General features: G+C 65.7%; 1 long non-coding RNA gene across 10 annotated transcripts in view; it reads right to left on the bottom strand.

Moving 5' to 3' along the window:
• LOC125962901 (uncharacterized) overlaps positions 1–26,717 on the bottom strand; it is an 84,221-nt gene that overhangs the window by 17,922 nt on the left and 39,582 nt on the right. Inside the window, exon 1 of one of the 10 annotated variants that reach the window (XR_007474729.1) lies at positions 23,612–23,686. The exons of 6 other annotated variants lie outside the window; for them this stretch is intronic. This is a non-coding gene — a long non-coding RNA (uncharacterized LOC125962901). Of the gene's footprint in view, positions 1–2,296; positions 2,372–9,400; positions 9,476–16,508; positions 16,584–23,611; positions 23,687–26,717 lie in introns of those variants that run through there. 3 more of the 10 variants (XR_007474730.1, XR_007474731.1, XR_007474732.1) reach the window with 3 other exon arrangements.

The following is a 26,717-nucleotide window of genomic DNA, read 5'->3' as shown; positions in this document are numbered from 1 at the left end:
AACCTCTGCCCAACCTGCCAAAGGCAGGATGGCTCATCAACCCGGCCACTTCAGAGGGGCGCGCCTCAAACTCTGGCCCTGCATCCTGCGGGGCCTCGTCTCTGTGGGGTCCTCTTAGCCTGCCGTTAGGACTCCCCATCCAGGCACCCAGCCGTTGGACCGGCAGCTGTGTCTTTAGCAGCCCACATTTGCCTAACGCCTCGGGAAACACTCTGAGTGTGAGCACAGAGATCCAGTCACGTCTGGCCGGTGCCCGGCGAGGCACCTTCTCACCAGTCACCGAGGGGCAAGCAGCCCGAAGCAAAGGGCCGGCAGCCCACAGCCACAGACGCGGTGCGGGACGAGCTCGGCCTCCTATGCCAAGACGATGGACTTCCCCCGAGGACCTGGCTCTTCTCCCGCGGCGGCCCGGGGGCGGGAGGGTGGCAGTGGGGTTTGCTGTTCAGGCGTGGACGGTGGCACGCACGGGTCCGTCGGGAGGGCCGCCGGGCGCTGCCCCAGAGACGCCGGAGCGGGTCAGTCTCCTGACACCGCCCAGGGGAAGGCCAGGGATGGGAAGACACCCCCGGGGTGGGTGTGTGGGTGGGTGTAGGCTCCCGCCAACTCGCTGTGCTTTACACCTCGGAGCGACTGGGAGCCACCGCGGACTCCTCTTTAGTTTCTTTGCGGTGCACTGGCGAATGTGGTTTAGACACAGGTTCCTGCCCTTAAGCATCCTCTCAGCGCCTGCCTGGTCGCACTGACTTGGGTGGAGGGCGGGGTGGGCCACAGGGGGCACTGCCGCCACCGGCCCCACCCATGTTGGCTCAAGGAACACACTCTGGATGCCAAGTGCTCCGCGGACACGAGGCCTTGGAAAGAGAAGAGAGCTCTGGTCCACCGCCGCCTCGGGAAGCACCACGCGTCCTCCGTGCTGAAAAGAACCGGAGGGACGGGACGGGGCGGGACGGGACGGGATCGCATCTTCTCTCCTTTTCCCTGGCTTTTGTCTCAGCACGCCTTCCTCTCTTTCTCTAACTCCGAATCTGCTGCGCCTCCGGGCCTTGGCAATTCTTTCAAGCCGCGGTACCGAGGTGCGTCGAGGAAAGAAAAGCCGCAAGAGCCCCGCCGTGCTCAGTGCACGTCTTCCGGGACCCACGCCCCACGCCGGAGGACTTGACTCGACGCCCAGATATTACCGTGAAGGGCTCTTGGGATGGCCAAACAGGGTCCTCTGGAAGGCAGTGTCACCCCAGAAATGCCACGCTGCCCTTGCTGCTCGAACCCTGCCTCCGCCCTTCGCTAACCACGGAACGTCAGCCGCGCCGCCGACCCCTCGCTAAACCACGGCGCCACCCGCTCACCAGCCCGCCTGGAGAAGCCTTCAATTACTCTGAGCCAGGGTAGGAGGCGTCCTCCTCCCGGCAAGACTGTTTCAACAGAAGACAGGAAGGAGAAGGGAGAAACAGAGACAGAAAGAAAACACCTCCGGCTGCCGGTCACGCACCCACTCAGGCGACATGTCCCACACGGAAGAAGGGGACGTACACCTCCTGGAAGGCCCCACACTGTCAAGTTCCTTGGTTTGTCAAGAGGCAGACTTGGGGAGTGCAAGGAGCCCCACAGAGGGCTGCCCCGTGCCAAACCTCCACGCCGCCCAGCGGGCGCCCCCTCTTCATCATCCCGCAAGGGCACGTCCCCGAGTCCTTCCTGGCTTGGTGGAGGGCCACGGCGGAGAGAGCCGGGCCCAAGAGCGATCAGGAGAGGACGGGAGGAACGGCTATCACGGGCTCCACTCAGAGCACAGGAGGCAAAAAGCCCACGAGGCCTGGCTCCCCCTCAAAGGGTCTCCCCACCGCCGGCCCCCACGTCGGGCTGGGCTGGCACTGCTGCTTCTCGGGGGTGAGGTGGGGCGCCGAGTGATCACGTCACGGGCGGTTGGCTTCACGGAGGCCGGAGCCCAGACCGGGCCCTGGTGCCGGTGCAAGCGGCCCGGGCCCGATCCCTTTCCACTCTCCCCGCCCCCGCAGGACACGGACCTCAAATGCTACGTACCGATCACCTAGGGTAACCGTACACAGATGCTCGTCCATGCACCTCTTTCTTCCGGCCCCCCAGTCAGGATCCGACTCGAGAGCCTTTCCTACCGTGGCCAAGAACTCCGGCACAGTACACCAGTGTCCCCGTGCCACGATCCCACCTGGGAGTCCCTCCTTCTTGAGCCTTGCTGAACTAGCAGAATCACTGACTTTTTCCTCTGATGAAATAGACTATTTCGGACGGGGGAAGGGGAGGGAACAGAAGAGCACGCACTCACCCAGAACACCAGCGCCTGGAGATGACCGACGTCCCCGGTTTCCCTCTTCCTCCTTTCCTTCCGCTCTGCCTCCTCTGCAACGAGAGAGAACCGAACGCCCATCACTCAGTGTGGGACCACCACGGTGCCGGTGAACGGGGGGCTGGGGGGGTGCGCGTACACCCCCGCCCGCGCAACCTCGAGAGAGAGTGCCTCCGGTTCCTACTCGAGTGTACCGGCACCCCCGGGCCAACCAAAAACTTCCGAACGAGGCGCAAGCGTGAAGAATCAACTCCACGCGTCCTTCGGAAATGGCACGGATGCCAGCCGGGGCAGGGGGGTCGTTAGACAGAAGCAGTTTGTACACAAAGAAGCGCGTCCAGTGAAAACCTTGATCCCGTCATCCCCCTAAATCTCCTTCCGGCGGGAAGCACAGCCATCACACCCTGGTGTTGACAGGCGCGGAGCTTGTCTCCTCGGCTCTGCACACGTGCGACTATGGCGGGACACCCCGAGGTATCTTGGCAAGCCCGCGCGCGTCCTCCACAACTTCCCAGCAGTTCCTAGGACGCGTGGGTAAAGGGGCACCCACTCGTCTCCCCTCTGGCCGCACAAAGGTCCACCGCACGTACTTTCCGGGCATTAAGGGAACGTGCTCTGGGCCGTGGCCCACATGAGATCTACCCTGCTCCTCTCCTCTGGGTGGGCGCCGACGCCGGAGAACGTACCCTGGTCACGCTCACCCACACCCTGGTAACGACAGACTCAGTGGCCCGCGCCTCAGAGCCACTTCCGTGGGAGACAGAAGAGGAGAGGAAGGAACAGGGCGGAAGCCTAGCGTCCAAAGAGGAGGGGCACGTGAGACACCCTACGCTCCTGCCTCCGGGCACAGACAAGGGCACCCTACCCTGGGCAGCTGTCCGAAAAGAAACGGAGGGGACCTAGCAGGACACGACGTCGACTCCGCACAGACGCGCCGACGCCACGGCACGCCTATAGCGCCGTGAGAGCAGCCGAAAAGGCAGAAGACTACCTATCGCTACGTGAGCCTGCTGGGGCCGGGGAGCAGGCGACATGCACACAGCCCTCTGCGGCCCGTTGCCCCCACCTGCATTCAACCCCGGGAGCACACATACGCACGCAGAAATGACGCGTGCTTCCCTCCGCAGACGGGGACAACTTGGGAGCGGCCATCGAGCAACGGCGAGGGCTTTGGCTTTGACCGGGAGAAAGTTCTATCCACAGCGGCACCCCCGAGGCGGTTACAGGGAGAAGGTACAAGAGAAGGGACCTTTTGTACACGCCCTGTAGGCGCACGTACGCGAGCTTACGCACGACGCACACGTGATACGCACGACGCACACGTGATACGCACGCGCGCCCACGCACACGTTCGTGTACCTGCGTGCTTACGAATGAACGAGTGGAGCAGGGAACGAGTGAATGAACCGACGAACGAGTCCGGGGGGGTTTGAGGCGAGAGTACAGACACACTCCCATGGAGAGCTCCCCAGAAGGGTCTACTGAACTGATGGCCCTCCCCAGGGTCATCTGTCTGTGCGGATGGAGGGGAGCCGCTGGGATGTACACCTGTCCCAGCAACGCCAAACCACCTCCCTGCACCCCCGACCCCGGGCACTCCGTGGCAGAGTGACCGCCTGACGCCCCTGGAGGTGAGCAGGGGCAATGTGCCCCAGCTCCCTTGGGTCCCCGTCAGTGCCTCCCGCTGCCACAGTGGCCTAGACCCTCTCGGGCCTGCTCCTGAGCCCTTAAGCCAGTTCACGTAGCGGGATGAGAACAGCAGAGAGGCAACCACGCAGGAAGACGAGGAACCCAGGTCCCTGTGCCAGCTCTGGCTCTGAATCAATGTCCTGAGAGGGCCAGGGTTCTGCCCGACACGACCCAGGTGGATGCCCGTCCCCAGGTGTGCAGACATGACAGGGTCCCGGTCGCCAGGACCTGTGGGCCAGGCAACGTGGACTCCAGACCCCTCCCAGAGGGGTGTGGAGATGGACCCACCGAGGCACGGATTCCTTGGGAGGTCTTTACCTGTGCGCTCCTACTGCCAAGGAGAAGCCCCAAAAGGAAGAGACACCGCCTCCCCCAACCCCCCAGTAGGTCCCAGCCCACTCGGAAGGCTTGGGTGGCTCTTGGGCCTCCCTGGGCCTTTTTCCCTGGGCCTTTTTTGATCCGCAAAGGGCGGAGGGAGAGGCCACGCTCGCGAAGGCGCTGGGCATTTCTGGAGCAACAGTGCCATCAAGCGGAAGCTTTTTCAGCACGGCCTCCAGCCCCTGCCTGTGCATACCGTGGGGAAGGCCCGTGACGGGGAGGAGGGCTGGCTTCGGGGCACTGGGAGGATTCCCGGGCCGAACCTGGCCGCCCGGCACGCCTCCGCGGTAGGTGTGGAAGCCACACGCGGTGGGGTTCGGGGCCGGGCTCGCCCACCGAGGAGCCCCTGGCTGCCAGGCCCGCCGCGCTCCCCACCCTCGGGGCCGTGGCCTCGGCAGCCGCCATGTTCAGGAACAGGGAGCTGAAGCTCCCACCCCAGGGCATCTGGCCCCTGGATCCTGGCCCTCCCTGCAGGAGCGAGGCCGGCCAGTGGGGTCCCTGGGGTCTCAGGGCCACCGGGGACCCAGGACCCGCTGCCGGTGCCCCGGCGGAGGCCCCGGGCCCAGCCACCGTGGACCACGGGGAAAGGGGAGGAGGTGGCCGCCCGGTCCCCTGTCGGGGGCAGCACCCTGCAGACAGCCCGGAGAACGTGTCCTCGTTAGTGCTTGCTCCCAGACGCAGACGAGGAAGAGCAATGCAGGGGCGCTGTGCACGTTCCACCCTCTCACAGTTGGATCTGGGTTTCGGTTTCTCTACTTCTTGCTCCCGCCATAGAGAGTCCCGATCCCAGGCCCCGCCGCATCCCGTGAGGCCCTTCCTGTGCCGCAGGACACAGGGTGCCCAGGACCCACTGGCGATGGGACGCCAAGTGGGCCACGATCGATCGGTACGCAGAGAGGGACGGCACCGTCCGCAGCGAGGGGATCCCGGTCCGTTTTCCGCACCCGAGCTCACCTCGGGAACAGGAACTCCGCGGCCGGGGGACGCCCTATTCCTCGGCCTCCCTCCCCGTGGACGACCCGGGGGCCCTCTCGTTTGGGGAAGACTCCTGGGAGTTTTCACAAGCGGCTCCACGTTCTGCAGGTGCCGCCGTTGGCCCCGGCCAGAGGGGCACGCTGAGGGCACCTGCGGCGGGCCACCAGTCAGAGCGCCTAGCTACCTCAGGACCCGGCCCCAAGGAAAGGCTCTGCCCACGTAAGATGGCCTGACAACGTGTCGGGCGACTCACAGGCGCGAAAGGAGAGGGGCGCGGGGAGGGTTTCAGCGCCCTTCCAGGAGGGGTACGTGTGGAGGGAGGGAGGGGTCCAGCCTGGAGACTTGCTCCCAGTCGGAAGCCCTCCCCCACACCGCACCCCGCCCCGGGACCGGACCCCCACACACACACCAGCCCACCACGCACCCCCGCCCCGGCAGATAAGAGCTGGGCAAAAGGGCAGGAACGGGCCACCGCACAGCTTGCTCCAGAAGCGGCCTATCGGGTCAGCCGGGGACTCGAAGGCACCGCCGCGTGCCCAGGAGTATGCACCTCGTTCCCGGCCTTGGCAGACAAGCTGGACGAGTGGTGGTCATGGGGGAGAGGGTGGTCAAGGGGGCGGGGGGGGGGGAGGCGTTCCTCTCAGTCCATCAGAGGTGAGCTTCAGGCAGCTTCTTCAGACCCCTTCCCCTTGATTCCCTGGCTGGGCTGCAGGTGCAAGCACACGGCCGAGACCCGGAGGGCCAGGCCGGAATGCAAGCCGGGGCCTTTCCTGCTCATCGCTGAACTGAGGCTCAGGGCCTCGTGGGGAGAAAGCTGAAGCCTGCTGCAAATGCACGGCCCGGGGGTCCACTCGGCGGGGCTCTGCTCAGCTCCTCTCCTCTCCTCTCGTGTCCTGCCCTCTCCTCTCCGGGAGCCCCGTCCGGGAGCCCTCGGGACAGGCCAGGTCAGGCCTGGGCCACCATCCCGGAGACCGCGCGAGACGGCAGCGCAGCCACCGACTGACTGGACTCTTCGGCTCAGGTGAAGGCCTCCTCCTGCGGTGGCTCCTGCGTCCCGCGAGCGCCGTCCCCTTCTGGACTCGGACTGCCAGCTCTCGCTGGGCCTCGGGCGCCCTCGGCACTGGGTAGCCAGGCTCCACGTGTCGTCTCTGAGCTGGACAGAAGAAGGTCGGTGGGCCCGCCTCGGCCGCTGCCGCCAAGGGCGGCGGAACTCCCGTTGCCCGCGGTGGTCTCTGGCTGGGCCGCACCGCGGCCCAGAGAGGCTTCCGGGGCCCTGGGCCCGCCTAGGCCGAACCTCCTCTGGCGCCGAGGGGAAGGGACACGCGGCCAAATGCCCGCAGAACCGCGGCCCGGCCTCCTTCGGAGCAGCTTCCTCTAGTCCCGCCCAGACGTGGCGGCCACCAGGGTCCACCGAGACTCCACTTCCTGTAGCCCCACACGCCAGGCGGCCGGGCTGTGCGCCTTGTGCCACTGCCCGTCTCTGGAGCGTCCACGGCGCCGCCGGGCCTTGGGCCACGCTTCCCGCCCCTTCCCAGGCGGAGCCCTTGACTTCCCGGGGCCACTGTCCAGTGTTCCCGACTTCGATCCTTCGTCACTCCTCCCCAGGAAGGGACGGGTACAGGGTTCGCGGGATCGGCGGACCCGTTCCTCTTGATTGGCACTACTGCACCACGAATGCCAACCTGCCCTGCCCCTTCCCCTCCCCCAGGCCCTCTCCCTCTGCCCTTTGCCGAGGGAAAAACGAAATGCCAACCTCTGCCCAACCTGCCAAAGGCAGGATGGCTCATCAACCCGGCCACTTCAGAGGGGCGCGCCTCAAACTCTGGCCCTGCATCCTGCGGGGCCTCGTCTCTGTGGGGTCCTCTTAGCCTGCCGTTAGGACTCCCCATCCAGGCACCCAGCCGTTGGACCGGCAGCTGTGTCTTTAGCAGCCCACATTTGCCTAACGCCTCGGGAAACACTCTGAGTGTGAGCACAGAGATCCAGTCACGTCTGGCCGGTGCCCGGCGAGGCACCTTCTCACCAGTCACCGAGGGGCAAGCAGCCCGAAGCAAAGGGCCGGCAGCCCACAGCCACAGACGCGGTGCGGGACGAGCTCGGCCTCCTATGCCAAGACGATGGACTTCCCCCGAGGACCTGGCTCTTCTCCCGCGGCGGCCCGGGGGCGGGAGGGTGGCAGTGGGGTTTGCTGTTCAGGCGTGGACGGTGGCACGCACGGGTCCGTCGGGAGGGCCGCCGGGCGCTGCCCCAGAGACGCCGGAGCGGGTCAGTCTCCTGACACCGCCCAGGGGAAGGCCAGGGATGGGAAGACACCCCCGGGGTGGGTGTGTGGGTGGGTGTAGGCTCCCGCCAACTCGCTGTGCTTTACACCTCGGAGCGACTGGGAGCCACCGCGGACTCCTCTTTAGTTTCTTTGCGGTGCACTGGCGAATGTGGTTTAGACACAGGCTCCTGCCCTTAAGCATCCTCTCAGCGCCTGCCTGGTCGCACTGACTTGGGTGGAGGGCGGGGTGGGCCACAGGGGGCACTGCCGCCACCGGCCCCACCCATGTTGGCTCAAGGAACACACTCTGGATGCCAAGTGCTCCGCGGACACGAGGCCTTGGAAAGAGAAGAGAGCTCTGGTCCACCGCCGCCTCGGGAAGCACCACGCGTCCTCCGTGCTGAAAAGAACCGGAGGGACGGGGCGGGACGGGACGGGATCGCATCTTCTCTCCTTTTCCCTGGCTTTTGTCTCAGCACGCCTTCCTCTCTTTCTCTAACTCCGAATCTGCTGCGCCTCCGGGCCTTGGCAATTCTTTCAAGCCGCGGTACCGAGGTGCGTCGAGGAAAGAAAAGCCGCAAGAGCCCCGCCGTGCTCAGTGCACGTCTTCCGGGACCCACGCCCCACGCCGGAGGACTTGACTCGACGCCCAGATATTACCGTGAAGGGCTCTTGGGATGGCCAAACAGGGTCCTCTGGAAGGCAGTGTCACCCCAGAAATGCCACGCTGCCCTTGCTGCTCGAACCCTGCCTCCGCCCTTCGCTAACCACGGAACGTCAGCCGCGCCGCCGACCCCTCGCTAAACCACGGCGCCACCCGCTCACCAGCCCGCCTGGAGAAGCCTTCAATTACTCTGAGCCAGGGTAGGAGGCGTCCTCCTCCCGGCAAGACTGTTTCAACAGAAGACAGGAAGGAGAAGGGAGAAACAGAGACAGAAAGAAAACACCTCCGGCTGCCGGTCACGCACCCACTCAGGCGACATGTCCCACACGGAAGAAGGGGACGTACACCTCCTGGAAGGCCCCACACTGTCAAGTTCCTTGGTTTGTCAAGAGGCAGACTTGGGGAGTGCAAGGAGCCCCACAGAGGGCTGCCCCGTGCCAAACCTCCACGCCGCCCAGCGGGCGCCCCCTCTTCATCATCCCGCAAGGGCACGTCCCCGAGTCCTTCCTGGCTTGGTGGAGGGCCACGGCGGAGAGAGCCGGGCCCAAGAGCGATCAGGAGAGGACGGGAGGAACGGCTATCACGGGCTCCACTCAGAGCACAGGAGGCAAAAAGCCCACGAGGCCTGGCTCCCCCTCAAAGGGTCTCCCCACCGCCGGCCCCCACGTCGGGCTGGGCTGGCACTGCTGCTTCTCGGGGGTGAGGTGGGGCGCCGAGTGATCACGTCACGGGCGGTTGGCTTCACGGAGGCCGGAGCCCAGACCGGGCCCTGGTGCCGGTGCAAGCGGCCCGGGCCCGATCCCTTTCCACTCTCCCCGCCCCCGCAGGACACGGACCTCAAATGCTACGTACCGATCACCTAGGGTAACCGTACACAGATGCTCGTCCATGCACCTCTTTCTTCCGGCCCCCCAGTCAGGATCCGACTCGAGAGCCTTTCCTACCGTGGCCAAGAACTCCGGCACAGTACACCAGTGTCCCCGTGCCACGATCCCACCTGGGAGTCCCTCCTTCTTGAGCCTTGCTGAACTAGCAGAATCACTGACTTTTTCCGCTGATGAAATAGACTATTTCGGACGGGGGAAGGGGAGGGAACAGAAGAGCACGCACTCACCCAGAACACCAGCGCCTGGAGATGACCGACGTCCCCGGTTTCCCTCTTCCTCCTTTCCTTCCGCTCTGCCTCCTCTGCAACGAGAGAGAACCGAACGCCCATCACTCAGTGTGGGACCACCACGGTGCCGGTGAACGGGGGGCTGGGGGGGTGCGCGTACACCCCCGCCCGCGCAACCTCGAGAGAGAGTGCCTCCGGTTCCTACTCGAGTGTACCGGCACCCCCGGGCCAACCAAAAACTTCCGAACGAGGCGCAAGCGTGAAGAATCAACTCCACGCGTCCTTCGGAAATGGCACGGATGCCAGCCGGGGCAGGGGGGTCGTTAGACAGAAGCAGTTTGTACACAAAGAAGCGCGTCCAGTGAAAACCTTGATCCCGTCATCCCCCTAAATCTCCTTCCGGCGGGAAGCACAGCCATCACACCCTGGTGTTGACAGGCGCGGAGCTTGTCTCCTCGGCTCTGCACACGTGCGACTATGGCGGGACACCCCGAGGTATCTTGGCAAGCCCGCGCGCGTCCTCCACAACTTCCCAGCAGTTCCTAGGACGCGTGGGTAAAGGGGCACCCACTCGTCTCCCCTCTGGCCGCACAAAGGTCCACCGCACGTACTTTCCGGGCATTAAGGGAACGTGCTCTGGGCCGTGGCCCACATGAGATCTACCCTGCTCCTCTCCTCTGGGTGGGCGCCGACGCCGGAGAACGTACCCTGGTCACGCTCACCCACACCCTGGTAACGACAGACTCAGTGGCCCGCGCCTCAGAGCCACTTCCGTGGGAGACAGAAGAGGAGAGGAAGGAACAGGGCGGAAGCCTAGCGTCCAAAGAGGAGGGGCACGTGAGACACCCTACGCTCCTGCCTCCGGGCACAGACAAGGGCACCCTACCCTGGGCAGCTGTCCGAAAAGAAACGGAGGGGACCTAGCAGGACACGACGTCGACTCCGCACAGACGCGCCGACGCCACGGCACGCCTATAGCGCCGTGAGAGCAGCCGAAAAGGCAGAAGACTACCTATCGCTACGTGAGCCTGCTGGGGCCGGGGAGCAGGCGACATGCACACAGCCCTCTGCGGCCCGTTGCCCCCACCTGCATTCAACCCCGGGAGCACACATACGCACGCAGAAATGACGCGTGCTTCCCTCCGCAGACGGGGACAACTTGGGAGCGGCCATCGAGCAACGGCGAGGGCTTTGGCTTTGACCGGGAGAAAGTTCTATCCACAGCGGCACCCCCGAGGCGGTTACAGGGAGAAGGTACAAGAGAAGGGACCTTTTGTACACGCCCTGTAGGCGCACGTACGCGAGCTTACGCACGACGCACACGTGATACGCACGACGCACACGTGATACGCACGCGCGCCCACGCACACGTTCGTGTACCTGCGTGCTTACGAATGAACGAGTGGAGCAGGGAACGAGTGAATGAACCGACGAACGAGTCCGGGGGGGTTTGAGGCGAGAGTACAGACACACTCCCATGGAGAGCTCCCCAGAAGGGTCTACTGAACTGATGGCCCTCCCCAGGGTCATCTGTCTGTGCGGATGGAGGGGAGCCGCTGGGATGTACACCTGTCCCAGCAACGCCAAACCACCTCCCTGCACCCCCGACCCCGGGCACTCCGTGGCAGAGTGACCGCCTGACGCCCCTGGAGGTGAGCAGGGGCAATGTGCCCCAGCTCCCTTGGGTCCCCGTCAGTGCCTCCCGCTGCCACAGTGGCCTAGACCCTCTCGGGCCTGCTCCTGAGCCCTTAAGCCAGTTCACGTAGCGGGATGAGAACAGCAGAGAGGCAACCACGCAGGAAGACGAGGAACCCAGGTCCCTGTGCCAGCTCTGGCTCTGAATCAATGTCCTGAGAGGGCCAGGGTTCTGCCCGACACGACCCAGGTGGATGCCCGTCCCCAGGTGTGCAGACATGACAGGGTCCCGGTCGCCAGGACCTGTGGGCCAGGCAACGTGGACTCCAGACCCCTCCCAGAGGGGTGTGGAGATGGACCCACCGAGGCACGGATTCCTTGGGAGGTCTTTACCTGTGCGCTCCTACTGCCAAGGAGAAGCCCCAAAAGGAAGAGACACCGCCTCCCCCAACCCCCCAGTAGGTCCCAGCCCACTCGGAAGGCTTGGGTGGCTCTTGGGCCTCCCTGGGCCTTTTTCCCTGGGCCTTTTTTGATCCGCAAAGGGCGGAGGGAGAGGCCACGCTCGCGAAGGCGCTGGGCATTTCTGGAGCAACAGTGCCATCAAGCGGAAGCTTTTTCAGCACGGCCTCCAGCCCCTGCCTGTGCATACCGTGGGGAAGGCCCGTGACGGGGAGGAGGGCTGGCTTCGGGGCACTGGGAGGATTCCCGGGCCGAACCTGGCCGCCCGGCACGCCTCCGCGGTAGGTGTGGAAGCCACACGCGGTGGGGTTCGGGGCCGGGCTCGCCCACCGAGGAGCCCCTGGCTGCCAGGCCCGCCGCGCTCCCCACCCTCGGGGCCGTGGCCTCGGCAGCCGCCATGTTCAGGAACAGGGAGCTGAAGCTCCCACCCCAGGGCATCTGGCCCCTGGATCCTGGCCCTCCCTGCAGGAGCGAGGCCGGCCAGTGGGGTCCCTGGGGTCTCAGGGCCACCGGGGACCCAGGACCCGCTGCCGGTGCCCCGGCGGAGGCCCCGGGCCCAGCCACCGTGGACCACGGGGAAAGGGGAGGAGGTGGCCGCCCGGTCCCCTGTCGGGGGCAGCACCCTGCAGACAGCCCGGAGAACGTGTCCTCGTTAGTGCTTGCTCCCAGACGCAGACGAGGAAGAGCAATGCAGGGGCGCTGTGCACGTTCCACCCTCTCACAGTTGGATCTGGGTTTCGGTTTCTCTACTTCTTGCTCCCGCCATAGAGAGTCCCGATCCCAGGCCCCGCCGCATCCCGTGAGGCCCTTCCTGTGCCGCAGGACACAGGGTGCCCAGGACCCACTGGCGATGGGACGCCAAGTGGGCCACGATCGATCGGTACGCAGAGAGGGACGGCACCGTCCGCAGCGAGGGGATCCCGGTCCGTTTTCCGCACCCGAGCTCACCTCGGGAACAGGAACTCCGCGGCCGGGGGACGCCCTATTCCTCGGCCTCCCTCCCCGTGGACGACCCGGGGGCCCTCTCGTTTGGGGAAGACTCCTGGGAGTTTTCACAAGCGGCTCCACGTTCTGCAGGTGCCGCCGTTGGCCCCGGCCAGAGGGGCACGCTGAGGGCACCTGCGGCGGGCCACCAGTCAGAGCGCCTAGCTACCTCAGGACCCGGCCCCAAGGAAAGGCTCTGCCCACGTAAGATGGCCTGACAACGTGTCGGGCGACTCACAGGCGCGAAAGGAGAGGGGCGCGGGGAGGGTTTCAGCGCCCTTCCAGGAGGGGTACGTGTGGAGGGAGGGAGGGGTCCAGCCTGGAGACTTGCTCCCAGTCGGAAGCCCTCCCCCACACCGCACCCCGCCCCGGGACCGGACCCCCACACACACACCAGCCCACCACGCACCCCCGCCCCGGCAGATAAGAGCTGGGCAAAAGGGCAGGAACGGGCCACCGCACAGCTTGCTCCAGAAGCGGCCTATCGGGTCAGCCGGGGACTCGAAGGCACCGCCGCGTGCCCAGGAGTATGCACCTCGTTCCCGGCCTTGGCAGACAAGCTGGACGAGTGGTGGTCATGGGGGAGAGGGTGGTCAAGGGGGCGGGGGGGGGGAGGCGTTCCTCTCAGTCCATCAGAGGTGAGCTTCAGGCAGCTTCTTCAGACCCCTTCCCCTTGATTCCCTGGCTGGGCTGCAGGTGCAAGCACACGGCCGAGACCCGGAGGGCCAGGCCGGAATGCAAGCCGGGGCCTTTCCTGCTCATCGCTGAACTGAGGCTCAGGGCCTCGTGGGGAGAAAGCTGAAGCCTGCTGCAAATGCACGGCCCGGGGGTCCACTCGGCGGGGCTCTGCTCAGCTCCTCTCCTCTCCTCTCGTGTCCTGCCCTCTCCTCTCCGGGAGCCCCGTCCGGGAGCCCTCGGGACAGGCCAGGTCAGGCCTGGGCCACCATCCCGGAGACCGCGCGAGACGGCAGCGCAGCCACCGACTGACTGGACTCTTCGGCTCAGGTGAAGGCCTCCTCCTGCGGTGGCTCCTGCGTCCCGCGAGCGCCGTCCCCTTCTGGACTCGGACTGCCAGCTCTCGCTGGGCCTCGGGCGCCCTCGGCACTGGGTAGCCAGGCTCCACGTGTCGTCTCTGAGCTGGACAGAAGAAGGTCGGTGGGCCCGCCTCGGCCGCTGCCGCCAAGGGCGGCGGAACTCCCGTTGCCCGCGGTGGTCTCTGGCTGGGCCGCACCGCGGCCCAGAGAGGCTTCCGGGGCCCTGGGCCCGCCTAGGCCGAACCTCCTCTGGCGCCGAGGGGAAGGGACACGCGGCCAAATGCCCGCAGAACCGCGGCCCGGCCTCCTTCGGAGCAGCTTCCTCTAGTCCCGCCCAGACGTGGCGGCCACCAGGGTCCACCGAGACTCCACTTCCTGTAGCCCCACACGCCAGGCGGCCGGGCTGTGCGCCTTGTGCCACTGCCCGTCTCTGGAGCGTCCACGGCGCCGCCGGGCCTTGGGCCACGCTTCCCGCCCCTTCCCAGGCGGAGCCCTTGACTTCCCGGGGCCACTGTCCAGTGTTCCCGACTTCGATCCTTCGTCACTCCTCCCCAGGAAGGGACGGGTACAGGGTTCGCGGGATCGGCGGACCCGTTCCTCTTGATTGGCACTACTGCACCACGAATGCCAACCTGCCCTGCCCCTTCCCCTCCCCCAGGCCCTCTCCCTCTGCCCTTTGCCGAGGGAAAAACGAAATGCCAACCTCTGCCCAACCTGCCAAAGGCAGGATGGCTCATCAACCCGGCCACTTCAGAGGGGCGCGCCTCAAACTCTGGCCCTGCATCCTGCGGGGCCTCGTCTCTGTGGGGTCCTCTTAGCCTGCCGTTAGGACTCCCCATCCAGGCACCCAGCCGTTGGACCGGCAGCTGTGTCTTTAGCAGCCCACATTTGCCTAACGCCTCGGGAAACACTCTGAGTGTGAGCACAGAGATCCAGTCACGTCTGGCCGGTGCCCGGCGAGGCACCTTCTCACCAGTCACCGAGGGGCAAGCAGCCCGAAGCAAAGGGCCGGCAGCCCACAGCCACAGACGCGGTGCGGGACGAGCTCGGCCTCCTATGCCAAGACGATGGACTTCCCCCGAGGACCTGGCTCTTCTCCCGCGGCGGCCCGGGGGCGGGAGGGTGGCAGTGGGGTTTGGTGTTCAGGCGTGGACGGTGGCACGCACGGGTCCGTCGGGAGGGCCGCCGGGCGCTGCCCCAGAGACGCCGGAGCGGGTCAGTCTCCTGACACCGCCCAGGGGAAGGCCAGGGATGGGAAGACACCCCCGGGGTGGGTGTGTGGGTGGGTGTAGGCTCCCGCCAACTCGCTGTGCTTTACACCTCGGAGCGACTGGGAGCCACCGCGGACTCCTCTTTAGTTTCTTTGCGGTGCACTGGCGAATGTGGTTTAGACACAGGTTCCTGCCCTTAAGCATCCTCTCAGCGCCTGCCTGGTCGCACTGACTTGGGTGGAGGGCGGGGTGGGCCACAGGGGGCACTGCCGCCACCGGCCCCACCCATGTTGGCTCAAGGAACACACTCTGGATGCCAAGTGCTCCGCGGACACGAGGCCTTGGAAAGAGAAGAGAGCTCTGGTCCACCGCCGCCTCGGGAAGCACCACGCGTCCTCCGTGCTGAAAAGAACCGGAGGGACGGGACGGGGCGGGACGGGACGGGATCGCATCTTCTCTCCTTTTCCCTGGCTTTTGTCTCAGCACGCCTTCCTCTCTTTCTCTAACTCCGAATCTGCTGCGCCTCCGGGCCTTGGCAATTCTTTCAAGCCGCGGTACCGAGGTGCGTCGAGGAAAGAAAAGCCGCAAGAGCCCCGCCGTGCTCAGTGCACGTCTTCCGGGACCCACGCCCCACGCCGGAGGACTTGACTCGACGCCCAGATATTACCGTGAAGGGCTCTTGGGATGGCCAAACAGGGTCCTCTGGAAGGCAGTGTCACCCCAGAAATGCCACGCTGCCCTTGCTGCTCGAACCCTGCCTCCGCCCTTCGCTAACCACGGAACGTCAGCCGCGCCGCCGACCCCTCGCTAAACCACGGCGCCACCCGCTCACCAGCCCGCCTGGAGAAGCCTTCAATTACTCTGAGCCAGGGTAGGAGGCGTCCTCCTCCCGGCAAGACTGTTTCAACAGAAGACAGGAAGGAGAAGGGAGAAACAGAGACAGAAAGAAAACACCTCCGGCTGCCGGTCACGCACCCACTCAGGCGACATGTCCCACACGGAAGAAGGGGACGTACACCTCCTGGAAGGCCCCACACTGTCAAGTTCCTTGGTTTGTCAAGAGGCAGACTTGGGGAGTGCAAGGAGCCCCACAGAGGGCTGCCCCGTGCCAAACCTCCACGCCGCCCAGCGGGCGCCCCCTCTTCATCATCCCGCAAGGGCACGTCCCCGAGTCCTTCCTGGCTTGGTGGAGGGCCACGGCGGAGAGAGCCGGGCCCAAGAGCGATCAGGAGAGGACGGGAGGAACGGCTATCACGGGCTCCACTCAGAGCACAGGAGGCAAAAAGCCCACGAGGCCTGGCTCCCCCTCAAAGGGTCTCCCCACCGCCGGCCCCCACGTCGGGCTGGGCTGGCACTGCTGCTTCTCGGGGGTGAGGTGGGGCGCCGAGTGATCACGTCACGGGCGGTTGGCTTCACGGAGGCCGGAGCCCAGACCGGGCCCTGGTGCCGGTGCAAGCGGCCCGGGCCCGATCCCTTTCCACTCTCCCCGCCCCCGCAGGACACGGACCTCAAATGCTACGTACCGATCACCTAGGGTAACCGTACACAGATGCTCGTCCATGCACCTCTTTCTTCCGGCCCCCCAGTCAGGATCCGACTCGAGAGCCTTTCCTACCGTGGCCAAGAACTCCGGCACAGTACACCAGTGTCCCCGTGCCACGATCCCACCTGGGAGTCCCTCCTTCTTGAGCCTTGCTGAACTAGCAGAATCACTGACTTTTTCCTCTGATGAAATAGACTATTTCGGACGGGGGAAGGGGAGGGAACAGAAGAGCACGCACTCACCCAGAACACCAGCGCCTGGAGATGACCGACGTCCCCGGTTTCCCTCTTCCTCCTTTCCTTCCGCTCTGCCTCCTCTGCAACGAGAGAGAACCGAACGCCCATCACTCAGTGTGGGACCACCACGGTGCCGGTGAACGGGGGGCTGGGGGGGTGCGCGTACACCCCCGCCCGCGCAACCTCGAGAGAGAGTGCCTCCGGTTCCTACTCGAGTGTACCGGCACCCCCGGGCCAACCAAAAACTTCCGAACGAGGCGCAAGCGTGAAGAATCAACTCCACGCGTCCTTCGGAAATGGCACGGATGCCAGCCGGGGCAGGGGGGTCGTTAGACAGAAGCAGTTTGTACACAAAGAAGCGCGTCCAGTGAAAACCTTGATCCCGTCATCCCCCTAAATCTCCTTCCGGCGGGAAGCACAGCCATCACACCCTGGTGTTGACAGGCGCGGAGCTTGTCTCCTCGGCTCTGCACACGTGCGACTATGGCGGGACACCCCGAGGTATCTTGGCAAGCCCGCGCGCGTCCTCCACAACTTCCCAGCAGTTCCTAGGACGCGTGGGTAAAGGGGCACCCACTCGTCTCCCCTCTGGCCGCACAAAGGTCCACCGCACGTACTTTCCGGGCATTAAGGGAACGTGCTCTGGGCCGTGGCCCACATGAGATCTACCCTGCTCCTCTCCTCTGGGTGGGCGCCGACGCCGGAGAACGTACCCTGGTCACGCTCACCCACACCCTGGTAACGACAGACTCAGTGGCCCGCGCCTCAGAGCCACTTCCGTGGGAGACAGAAGAGGAGAGGAAGGAACAGGGCGGAAGCCTAGCGTCCAAAGAGGAGGGGCACGTGAGACACCCTACGCTCCTGCCTCCGGGCACAGACAAGGGCACCCTACCCTGGGCAGCTGTCCGAAAAGAAACGGAGGGGACCTAGCAGGACACGACGTCGACTCCGCACAGACGCGCCGACGCCACGGCACGCCTATAGCGCCGTGAGAGCAGCCGAAAAGGCAGAAGACTACCTATCGCTACGTGAGCCTGCTGGGGCCGGGGAGCAGGCGACATGCACACAGCCCTCTGCGGCCCGTTGCCCCCACCTGCATTCAACCCCGGGAGCACACATACGCACGCAGAAATGACGCGTGCTTCCCTCCGCAGACGGGGACAACTTGGGAGCGGCCATCGAGCAACGGCGAGGGCTTTGGCTTTGACCGGGAGAAAGTTCTATCCACAGCGGCACCCCCGAGGCGGTTACAGGGAGAAGGTACAAGAGAAGGGACCTTTTGTACACGCCCTGTAGGCGCACGTACACGAGCTTACGCACGATGCACACGTGATACGCACGACGCACACGTGATACGCACGCGCGCCCACGCACACGTTCGTGTACCTGCGTGCTTACGAATGAACGAGTGGAGCAGGGAACGAGTGAATGAACCGACGAACGAGTCCGGGGGGGTTTGAGGCGAGAGTACAGACACACTCCCATGGAGAGCTCCCCAGAAGGGTCTACTGAACTGATGGCCCTCCCCAGGGTCATCTGTCTGTGCGGATGGAGGGGAGCCGCTGGGATGTACACCTGTCCCAGCAACGCCAAACCACCTCCCTGCACCCCCGACCCCGGGCACTCCGTGGCAGAGTGACCGCCTGACGCCCCTGGAGGTGAGCAGGGGCAATGTGCCCCAGCTCCCTTGGGTCCCCGTCAGTGCCTCCCGCTGCCACAGTGGCCTAGACCCTCTCGGGCCTGCTCCTGAGCCCTTAAGCCAGTTCACGTAGCGGGATGAGAACAGCAGAGAGGCAACCACGCAGGAAGACGAGGAACCCAGGTCCCTGTGCCAGCTCTGGCTCTGAATCAATGTCCTGAGAGGGCCAGGGTTCTGCCCGACACGACCCAGGTGGATGCCCGTCCCCAGGTGTGCAGACATGACAGGGTCCCGGTCGCCAGGACCTGTGGGCCAGGCAACGTGGACTCCAGACCCCTCCCAGAGGGGTGTGGAGATGGACCCACCGAGGCACGGATTCCTTGGGAGGTCTTTACCTGTGCGCTCCTACTGCCAAGGAGAAGCCCCAAAAGGAAGAGACACCGCCTCCCCCAACCCCCCAGTAGGTCCCAGCCCACTCGGAAGGCTTGGGTGGCTCTTGGGCCTCCCTGGGCCTTTTTCCCTGGGCCTTTTTTGATCCGCAAAGGGCGGAGGGAGAGGCCACGCTCGCGAAGGCGCTGGGCATTTCTGGAGCAACAGTGCCATCAAGCGGAAGCTTTTTCAGCACGGCCTCCAGCCCCTGCCTGTGCATACCGTGGGGAAGGCCCGTGACGGGGAGGAGGGCTGGCTTCGGGGCACTGGGAGGATTCCCGGGCCGAACCTGGCCGCCCGGCACGCCTCCGCGGTAGGTGTGGAAGCCACACGCGGTGGGGTTCGGGGCCGGGCTCGCCCACCGAGGAGCCCCTGGCTGCCAGGCCCGCCGCGCTCCCCACCCTCGGGGCCGTGGCCTCGGCAGCCGCCATGTTCAGGAACAGGGAGCTGAAGCTCCCACCCCAGGGCATCTGGCCCCTGGATCCTGGCCCTCCCTGCAGGAGCGAGGCCGGCCAGTGGGGTCCCTGGGGTCTCAGGGCCACCGGGGACCCAGGACCCGCTGCCGGTGCCCCGGCGGAGGCCCCGGGCCCAGCCACCGTGGACCACGGGGAAAGGGGAGGAGGTGGCCGCCCGGTCCCCTGTCGGGGGCAGCACCCTGCAGACAGCCCGGAGAACGTGTCCTCGTTAGTGCTTGCTCCCAGACGCAGACGAGGAAGAGCAATGCAGGGGCGCTGTGCACGTTCCACCCTCTCACAGTTGGATCTGGGTTTCGGTTTCTCTACTTCTTGCTCCCGCCATAGAGAGTCCCGATCCCAGGCCCCGCCGCATCCCGTGAGGCCCTTCCTGTGCCGCAGGACACAGGGTGCCCAGGACCCACTGGCGATGGGACGCCAAGTGGGCCACGATCGATCGGTACGCAGAGAGGGACGGCACCGTCCGCAGCGAGGGGATCCCGGTCCGTTTTCCGCACCCGAGCTCACCTCGGGAACAGGAACTCCGCGGCCGGGGGACGCCCTATTCCTCGGCCTCCCTCCCCGTGGACGACCCGGGGGCCCTCTCGTTTGGGGAAGACTCCTGGGAGTTTTCACAAGCGGCTCCACGTTCTGCAGGTGCCGCCGTTGGCCCCGGCCAGAGGGGCACGCTGAGGGCACCTGCGGCGGGCCACCAGTCAGAGCGCCTAGCTACCTCAGGACCCGGCCCCAAGGAAAGGCTCTGCCCACGTAAGATGGCCTGACAACGTGTCGGGCGACTCACAGGCGCGAAAGGAGAGGGGCGCGGGGAGGGTTTCAGCGCCCTTCCAGGAGGGGTACGTGTGGAGGGAGGGAGGGGTCCAGCCTGGAGACTTGCTCCCAGTCGGAAGCCCTCCCCCACACCGCACCCCGCCCCGGGACCGGACCCCCACACACACACCAGCCCACCACGCACCCCCGCCCCGGCAGATAAGAGCTGGGCAAAAGGGCAGGAACGGGCCACCGCACAGCTTGCTCCAGAAGCGGCCTATCGGGTCAGCCGGGGACTCGAAGGCACCGCCGCGTGCCCAGGAGTATGCACCTCGTTCCCGGCCTTGGCAGACAAGCTGGACGAGTGGTGGTCATGGGGGAGAGGGTGGTCAAGGGGGCGGGGGGGGGGAGGCGTTCCTCTCAGTCCATCAGAGGTGAGCTTCAGGCAGCTTCTTCAGACCCCTTCCCCTTGATTCCCTGGCTGGGCTGCAGGTGCAAGCACACGGCCGAGACCCGGAGGGCCAGGCCGGAATGCAAGCCGGGGCCTTTCCTGCTCATCGCTGAACTGAGGCTCAGGGCCTCGTGGGGAGAAAGCTGAAGCCTGCTGCAAATGCACGGCCCGGGGGTCCACTCGGCGGGGCTCTGCTCAGCTCCTCTCCTCTCCTCTCGTGTCCTGCCCTCTCCTCTCCGGGAGCCCCGTCCGGGAGCCCTCGGGACAGGCCAGGTCAGGCCTGGGCCACCATCCCGGAGACCGCGCGAGACGGCAGCGCAGCCACCGACTGACTGGACTCTTCGGCTCAGGTGAAGGCCTCCTCCTGCGGTGGCTCCTGCGTCCCGCGAGCGCCGTCCCCTTCTGGACTCGGACTGCCAGCTCTCGCTGGGCCTCGGGCGCCCTCGGCACTGGGTAGCCAGGCTCCACGTGTCGTCTCTGAGCTGGACAGAAGAAGGTCGGTGGGCCCGCCTCGGCCGCTGCCGCCAAGGGCGGCGGAACTCCCGTTGCCCGCGGTGGTCTCTGGCTGGGCCGCACCGCGGCCCAGAGAGGCTTCCGGGGCCCTGGGCCCGCCTAGGCCGAACCTCCTCTGGCGCCGAGGGGAAGGGACACGCGGCCAAATGCCCGCAGAACCGCGGCCCGGCCTCCTTCGGAGCAGCTTCCTCTAGTCCCGCCCAGACGTGGCGGCCACCAGGGTCCACCGAGACTCCACTTCCTGTAGCCCCACACGCCAGGCGGCCGGGCTGTGCGCCTTGTGCCACTGCCCGTCTCTGGAGCGTCCACGGCGCCGCCGGGCCTTGGGCCACGCTTCCCGCCCCTTCCCAGGCGGAGCCCTTGACTTCCCGGGGCCACTGTCCAGTGTTCCCGACTTCGATCCTTCGTCACTCCTCCCCAGGAAGGGACGGGTACAGGGTTCGCGGGATCGGCGGACCCGTTCCTCTTGATTGGCACTACTGCACCACGAATGCCAACCTGCCCTGCCCCTTCCCCTCCCCCAGGCCCTCTCCCTCTGCCCTTTGCCGAGGGAAAAACGAAATGCCAACCTCTGCCCAACCTGCCAAAGGCAGGATGGCTCATCAACCCGGCCACTTCAGAGGGGCGCGCCTCAAACTCTGGCCCTGCATCCTGCGGGGCCTCGTCTCTGTGGGGTCCTCTTAGCCTGCCGTTAGGACTCCCCATCCAGGCACCCAGCCGTTGGACCGGCAGCTGTGTCTTTAGCAGCCCACATTTGCCTAACGCCTCGGGAAACACTCTGAGTGTGAGCACAGAGATCCAGTCACGTCTGGCCGGTGCCCGGCGAGGCACCTTCTCACCAGTCACCGAGGGGCAAGCAGCCCGAAGCAAAGGGCCGGCAGCCCACAGCCACAGACGCGGTGCGGGACGAGCTTGGCCTCCTATGCCAAGACGATGGACTTCCCCCGAGGACCTGGCTCTTCTCCCGCGGCGGCCCGGGGGCGGGAGGGTGGCAGTGGGGTTTGGTGTTCAGGCGTGGACGGTGGCACGCACGGGTCCGTCGGGAGGGCCGCCGGGCGCTGCCCCAGAGACGCCGGAGCGGGTCAGTCTCCTGACACCGCCCAGGGGAAGGCCAGGGATGGGAAGACACCCCCGGGGTGGGTGTGTGGGTGGGTGTAGGCTCCCGCCAACTCGCTGTGCTTTACACCTCGGAGCGACTGGGAGCCACCGCGGACTCCTCTTTAGTTTCTTTGCGGTGCACTGGCGAATGTGGTTTAGACACAGGTTCCTGCCCTTAAGCATCCTCTCAGCGCCTGCCTGGTCGCACTGACTTGGGTGGAGGGCGGGGTGGGCCACAGGGGGCACTGCCGCCACCGGCCCCACCCATGTTGGCTCAAGGAACACACTCTGGATGCCAAGTGCTCCGCGGACACGAGGCCTTGGAAAGAGAAGAGAGCTCTGGTCCACCGCCGCCTCGGGAAGCACCACGCGTCCTCCGTGCTGAAAAGAACCGGAGGGACGGGGCGGGACGGGACGGGATCGCATCTTCTCTCCTTTTCCCTGGCTTTTGTCTCAGCACGCCTTCCTCTCTTTCTCTAACTCCGAATCTGCTGCGCCTCCGGGCCTTGGCAATTCTTTCAAGCCGCGGTACCGAGGTGCGTCGAGGAAAGAAAAGCCGCAAGAGCCCCGCCGTGCTCAGTGCACGTCTTCCGGGACCCACGCCCCACGCCGGAGGACTTGACTCGACGCCCAGATATTACCGTGAAGGGCTCTTGGGATGGCCAAACAGGGTCCTCTGGAAGGCAGTGTCACCCCAGAAATGCCACGCTGCCCTTGCTGCTCGAACCCTGCCTCCGCCCTTCGCTAACCACGGAACGTCAGCCGCGCCGCCGACCCCTCGCTAAACCACGGCGCCACCCGCTCACCAGCCCGCCTGGAGAAGCCTTCAATTACTCTGAGCCAGGGTAGGAGGCGTCCTCCTCCCGGCAAGACTGTTTCAACAGAAGACAGGAAGGAGAAGGGAGAAACAGAGACAGAAAGAAAACACCTCCGGCTGCCGGTCACGCACCCACTCAGGCGACATGTCCCACACGGAAGAAGGGGACGTACACCTCCTGGAAGGCCCCACACTGTCAAGTTCCTTGGTTTGTCAAGAGGCAGACTTGGGGAGTGCAAGGAGCCCCACAGAGGGCTGCCCCGTGCCAAACCTCCACGCCGCCCAGCGGGCGCCCCCTCTTCATCATCCCGCAAGGGCACGTCCCCGAGTCCTTCCTGGCTTGGTGGAGGGCCACGGCGGAGAGAGCCGGGCCCAAGAGCGATCAGGAGAGGACGGGAGGAACGGCTATCACGGGCTCCACTCAGAGCACAGGAGGCAAAAAGCCCACGAGGCCTGGCTCCCCCTCAAAGGGTCTCCCCACCGCCGGCCCCCACGTCGGGCTGGGCTGGCACTGCTGCTTCTCGGGGGTGAGGTGGGGCGCCGAGTGATCACGTCACGGGCGGTTGGCTTCACGGAGGCCGGAGCCCAGACCGGGCCCTGGTGCCGGTGCAAGCGGCCCGGGCCCGATCCCTTTCCACTCTCCCCGCCCCCGCAGGACACGGACCTCAAATGCTACGTACCGATCACCTAGGGTAACCGTACACAGATGCTCGTCCATGCACCTCTTTCTTCCGGCCCCCCAGTCAGGATCCGACTCGAGAGCCTTTCCTACCGTGGCCAAGAACTCCGGCACAGTACACCAGTGTCCCCGTGCCACGATCCCACCTGGGAGTCCCTCCTTCTTGAGCCTTGCTGAACTAGCAGAATCACTGACTTTTTCCGCTGATGAAATAGACTATTTCGGACGGGGGAAGGGGAGGGAACAGAAGAGCACGCACTCACCCAGAACACCAGCGCCTGGAGATGACCGACGTCCCCGGTTTCCCTCTTCCTCCTTTCCTTCCGCTCTGCCTCCTCTGCAACGAGAGAGAACCGAACGCCCATCACTCAGTGTGGGACCACCACGGTGCCGGTGAACGGGGGGCTGGGGGGGTGCGCGTACACCCCCGCCCGCGCAACCTCGAGAGAGAGTGCCTCCGGTTCCTACTCGAGTGTACCGGCACCCCCGGGCCAACCAAAAACTTCCGAACGAGGCGCAAGCGTGAAGAATCAACTCCACGCGTCCTTCGGAAATGGCACGGATGCCAGCCGGGGCAGGGGGGTCGTTAGACAGAAGCAGTTTGTACACAAAGAAGCGCGTCCAGTGAAAACCTTGATCCCGTCATCCCCCTAAATCTCCTTCCGGCGGGAAGCACAGCCATCACACCCTGGTGTTGACAGGCGCGGAGCTTGTCTCCTCGGCTCTGCACACGTGCGACTATGGCGGGACACCCCGAGGTATCTTGGCAAGCCCGCGCGCGTCCTCCACAACTTCCCAGCAGTTCCTAGGACGCGTGGGTAAAGGGGCACCCACTCGTCTCCCCTCTGGCCGCACAAAGGTCCACCGCACGTACTTTCCGGGCATTAAGGGAACGTGCTCTGGGCCGTGGCCCACATGAGATCTACCCTGCTCCTCTCCTCTGGGTGGGCGCCGACGCCGGAGAACGTACCCTGGTCACGCTCACCCACACCCTGGTAACGACAGACTCAGTGGCCCGCGCCTCAGAGCCACTTCCGTGGGAGACAGAAGAGGAGAGGAAGGAACAGGGCGGAAGCCTAGCGTCCAAAGAGGAGGGGCACGTGAGACACCCTACGCTCCTGCCTCCGGGCACAGACAAGGGCACCCTACCCTGGGCAGCTGTCCGAAAAGAAACGGAGGGGACCTAGCAGGACACGACGTCGACTCCGCACAGACGCGCCGACGCCACGGCACGCCTATAGCGCCGTGAGAGCAGCCGAAAAGGCAGAAGACTACCTATCGCTACGTGAGCCTGCTGGGGCCGGGGAGCAGGCGACATGCACACAGCCCTCTGCGGCCCGTTGCCCCCACCTGCATTCAACCCCGGGAGCACACATACGCACGCAGAAATGACGCGTGCTTCCCTCCGCAGACGGGGACAACTTGGGAGCGGCCATCGAGCAACGGCGAGGGCTTTGGCTTTGACCGGGAGAAAGTTCTATCCACAGCGGCACCCCCGAGGCGGTTACAGGGAGAAGGTACAAGAGAAGGGACCTTTTGTACACGCCCTGTAGGCGCACGTACACGAGCTTACGCACGATGCACACGTGATACGCACGACGCACACGTGATACGCACGCGCGCCCACGCACACGTTCGTGTACCTGCGTGCTTACGAATGAACGAGTGGAGCAGGGAACGAGTGAATGAACCGACGAACGAGTCCGGGGGGGTTTGAGGCGAGAGTACAGACACACTCCCATGGAGAGCTCCCCAGAAGGGTCTACTGAACTGATGGCCCTCCCCAGGGTCATCTGTCTGTGCGGATGGAGGGGAGCCGCTGGGATGTACACCTGTCCCAGCAACGCCAAACCACCTCCCTGCACCCCCGACCCCGGGCACTCCGTGGCAGAGTGACCGCCTGACGCCCCTGGAGGTGAGCAGGGGCAATGTGCCCCAGCTCCCTTGGGTCCCCGTCAGTGCCTCCCGCTGCCACAGTGGCCTAGACCCTCTCGGGCCTGCTCCTGAGCCCTTAAGCCAGTTCACGTAGCGGGATGAGAACAGCAGAGAGGCAACCACGCAGGAAGACGAGGAACCCAGGTCCCTGTGCCAGCTCTGGCTCTGAATCAATGTCCTGAGAGGGCCAGGGTTCTGCCCGACACGACCCAGGTGGATGCCCGTCCCCAGGTGTGCAGACATGACAGGGTCCCGGTCGCCAGGACCTGTGGGCCAGGCAACGTGGACTCCAGACCCCTCCCAGAGGGGTGTGGAGATGGACCCACCGAGGCACGGATTCCTTGGGAGGTCTTTACCTGTGCGCTCCTACTGCCAAGGAGAAGCCCCAAAAGGAAGAGACACCGCCTCCCCCAACCCCCCAGTAGGTCCCAGCCCACTCGGAAGGCTTGGGTGGCTCTTGGGCCTCCCTGGGCCTTTTTCCCTGGGCCTTTTTTGATCCGCAAAGGGCGGAGGGAGAGGCCACGCTCGCGAAGGCGCTGGGCATTTCTGGAGCAACAGTGCCATCAAGCGGAAGCTTTTTCAGCACGGCCTCCAGCCCCTGCCTGTGCATACCGTGGGGAAGGCCCGTGACGGGGAGGAGGGCTGGCTTCGGGGCACTGGGAGGATTCCCGGGCCGAACCTGGCCGCCCGGCACGCCTCCGCGGTAGGTGTGGAAGCCACACGCGGTGGGGTTCGGGGCCGGGCTCGCCCACCGAGGAGCCCCTGGCTGCCAGGCCCGCCGCGCTCCCCACCCTCGGGGCCGTGGCCTCGGCAGCCGCCATGTTCAGGAACAGGGAGCTGAAGCTCCCACCCCAGGGCATCTGGCCCCTGGATCCTGGCCCTCCCTGCAGGAGCGAGGCCGGCCAGTGGGGTCCCTGGGGTCTCAGGGCCACCGGGGACCCAGGACCCGCTGCCGGTGCCCCGGCGGAGGCCCCGGGCCCAGCCACCGTGGACCACGGGGAAAGGGGAGGAGGTGGCCGCCCGGTCCCCTGTCGGGGGCAGCACCCTGCAGACAGCCCGGAGAACGTGTCCTCGTTAGTGCTTGCTCCCAGACGCAGACGAGGAAGAGCAATGCAGGGGCGCTGTGCACGTTCCACCCTCTCACAGTTGGATCTGGGTTTCGGTTTCTCTACTTCTTGCTCCCGCCATAGAGAGTCCCGATCCCAGGCCCCGCCGCATCCCGTGAGGCCCTTCCTGTGCCGCAGGACACAGGGTGCCCAGGACCCACTGGCGATGGGACGCCAAGTGGGCCACGATCGATCGGTACGCAGAGAGGGACGGCACCGTCCGCAGCGAGGGGATCCCGGTCCGTTTTCCGCACCCGAGCTCACCTCGGGAACAGGAACTCCGCGGCCGGGGGACGCCCTATTCCTCGGCCTCCCTCCCCGTGGACGA

Source organism: Orcinus orca, chromosome X, assembly GCF_937001465.1.
Source record: "Orcinus orca chromosome X, mOrcOrc1.1, whole genome shotgun sequence".
Classification (NCBI taxonomy): Eukaryota; Metazoa; Chordata; class Mammalia; order Artiodactyla; family Delphinidae; genus Orcinus; species Orcinus orca.
Note: the sequence above shows the minus strand (reverse complement) of the source record. Positions and strands in the feature narration are given on the sequence as shown.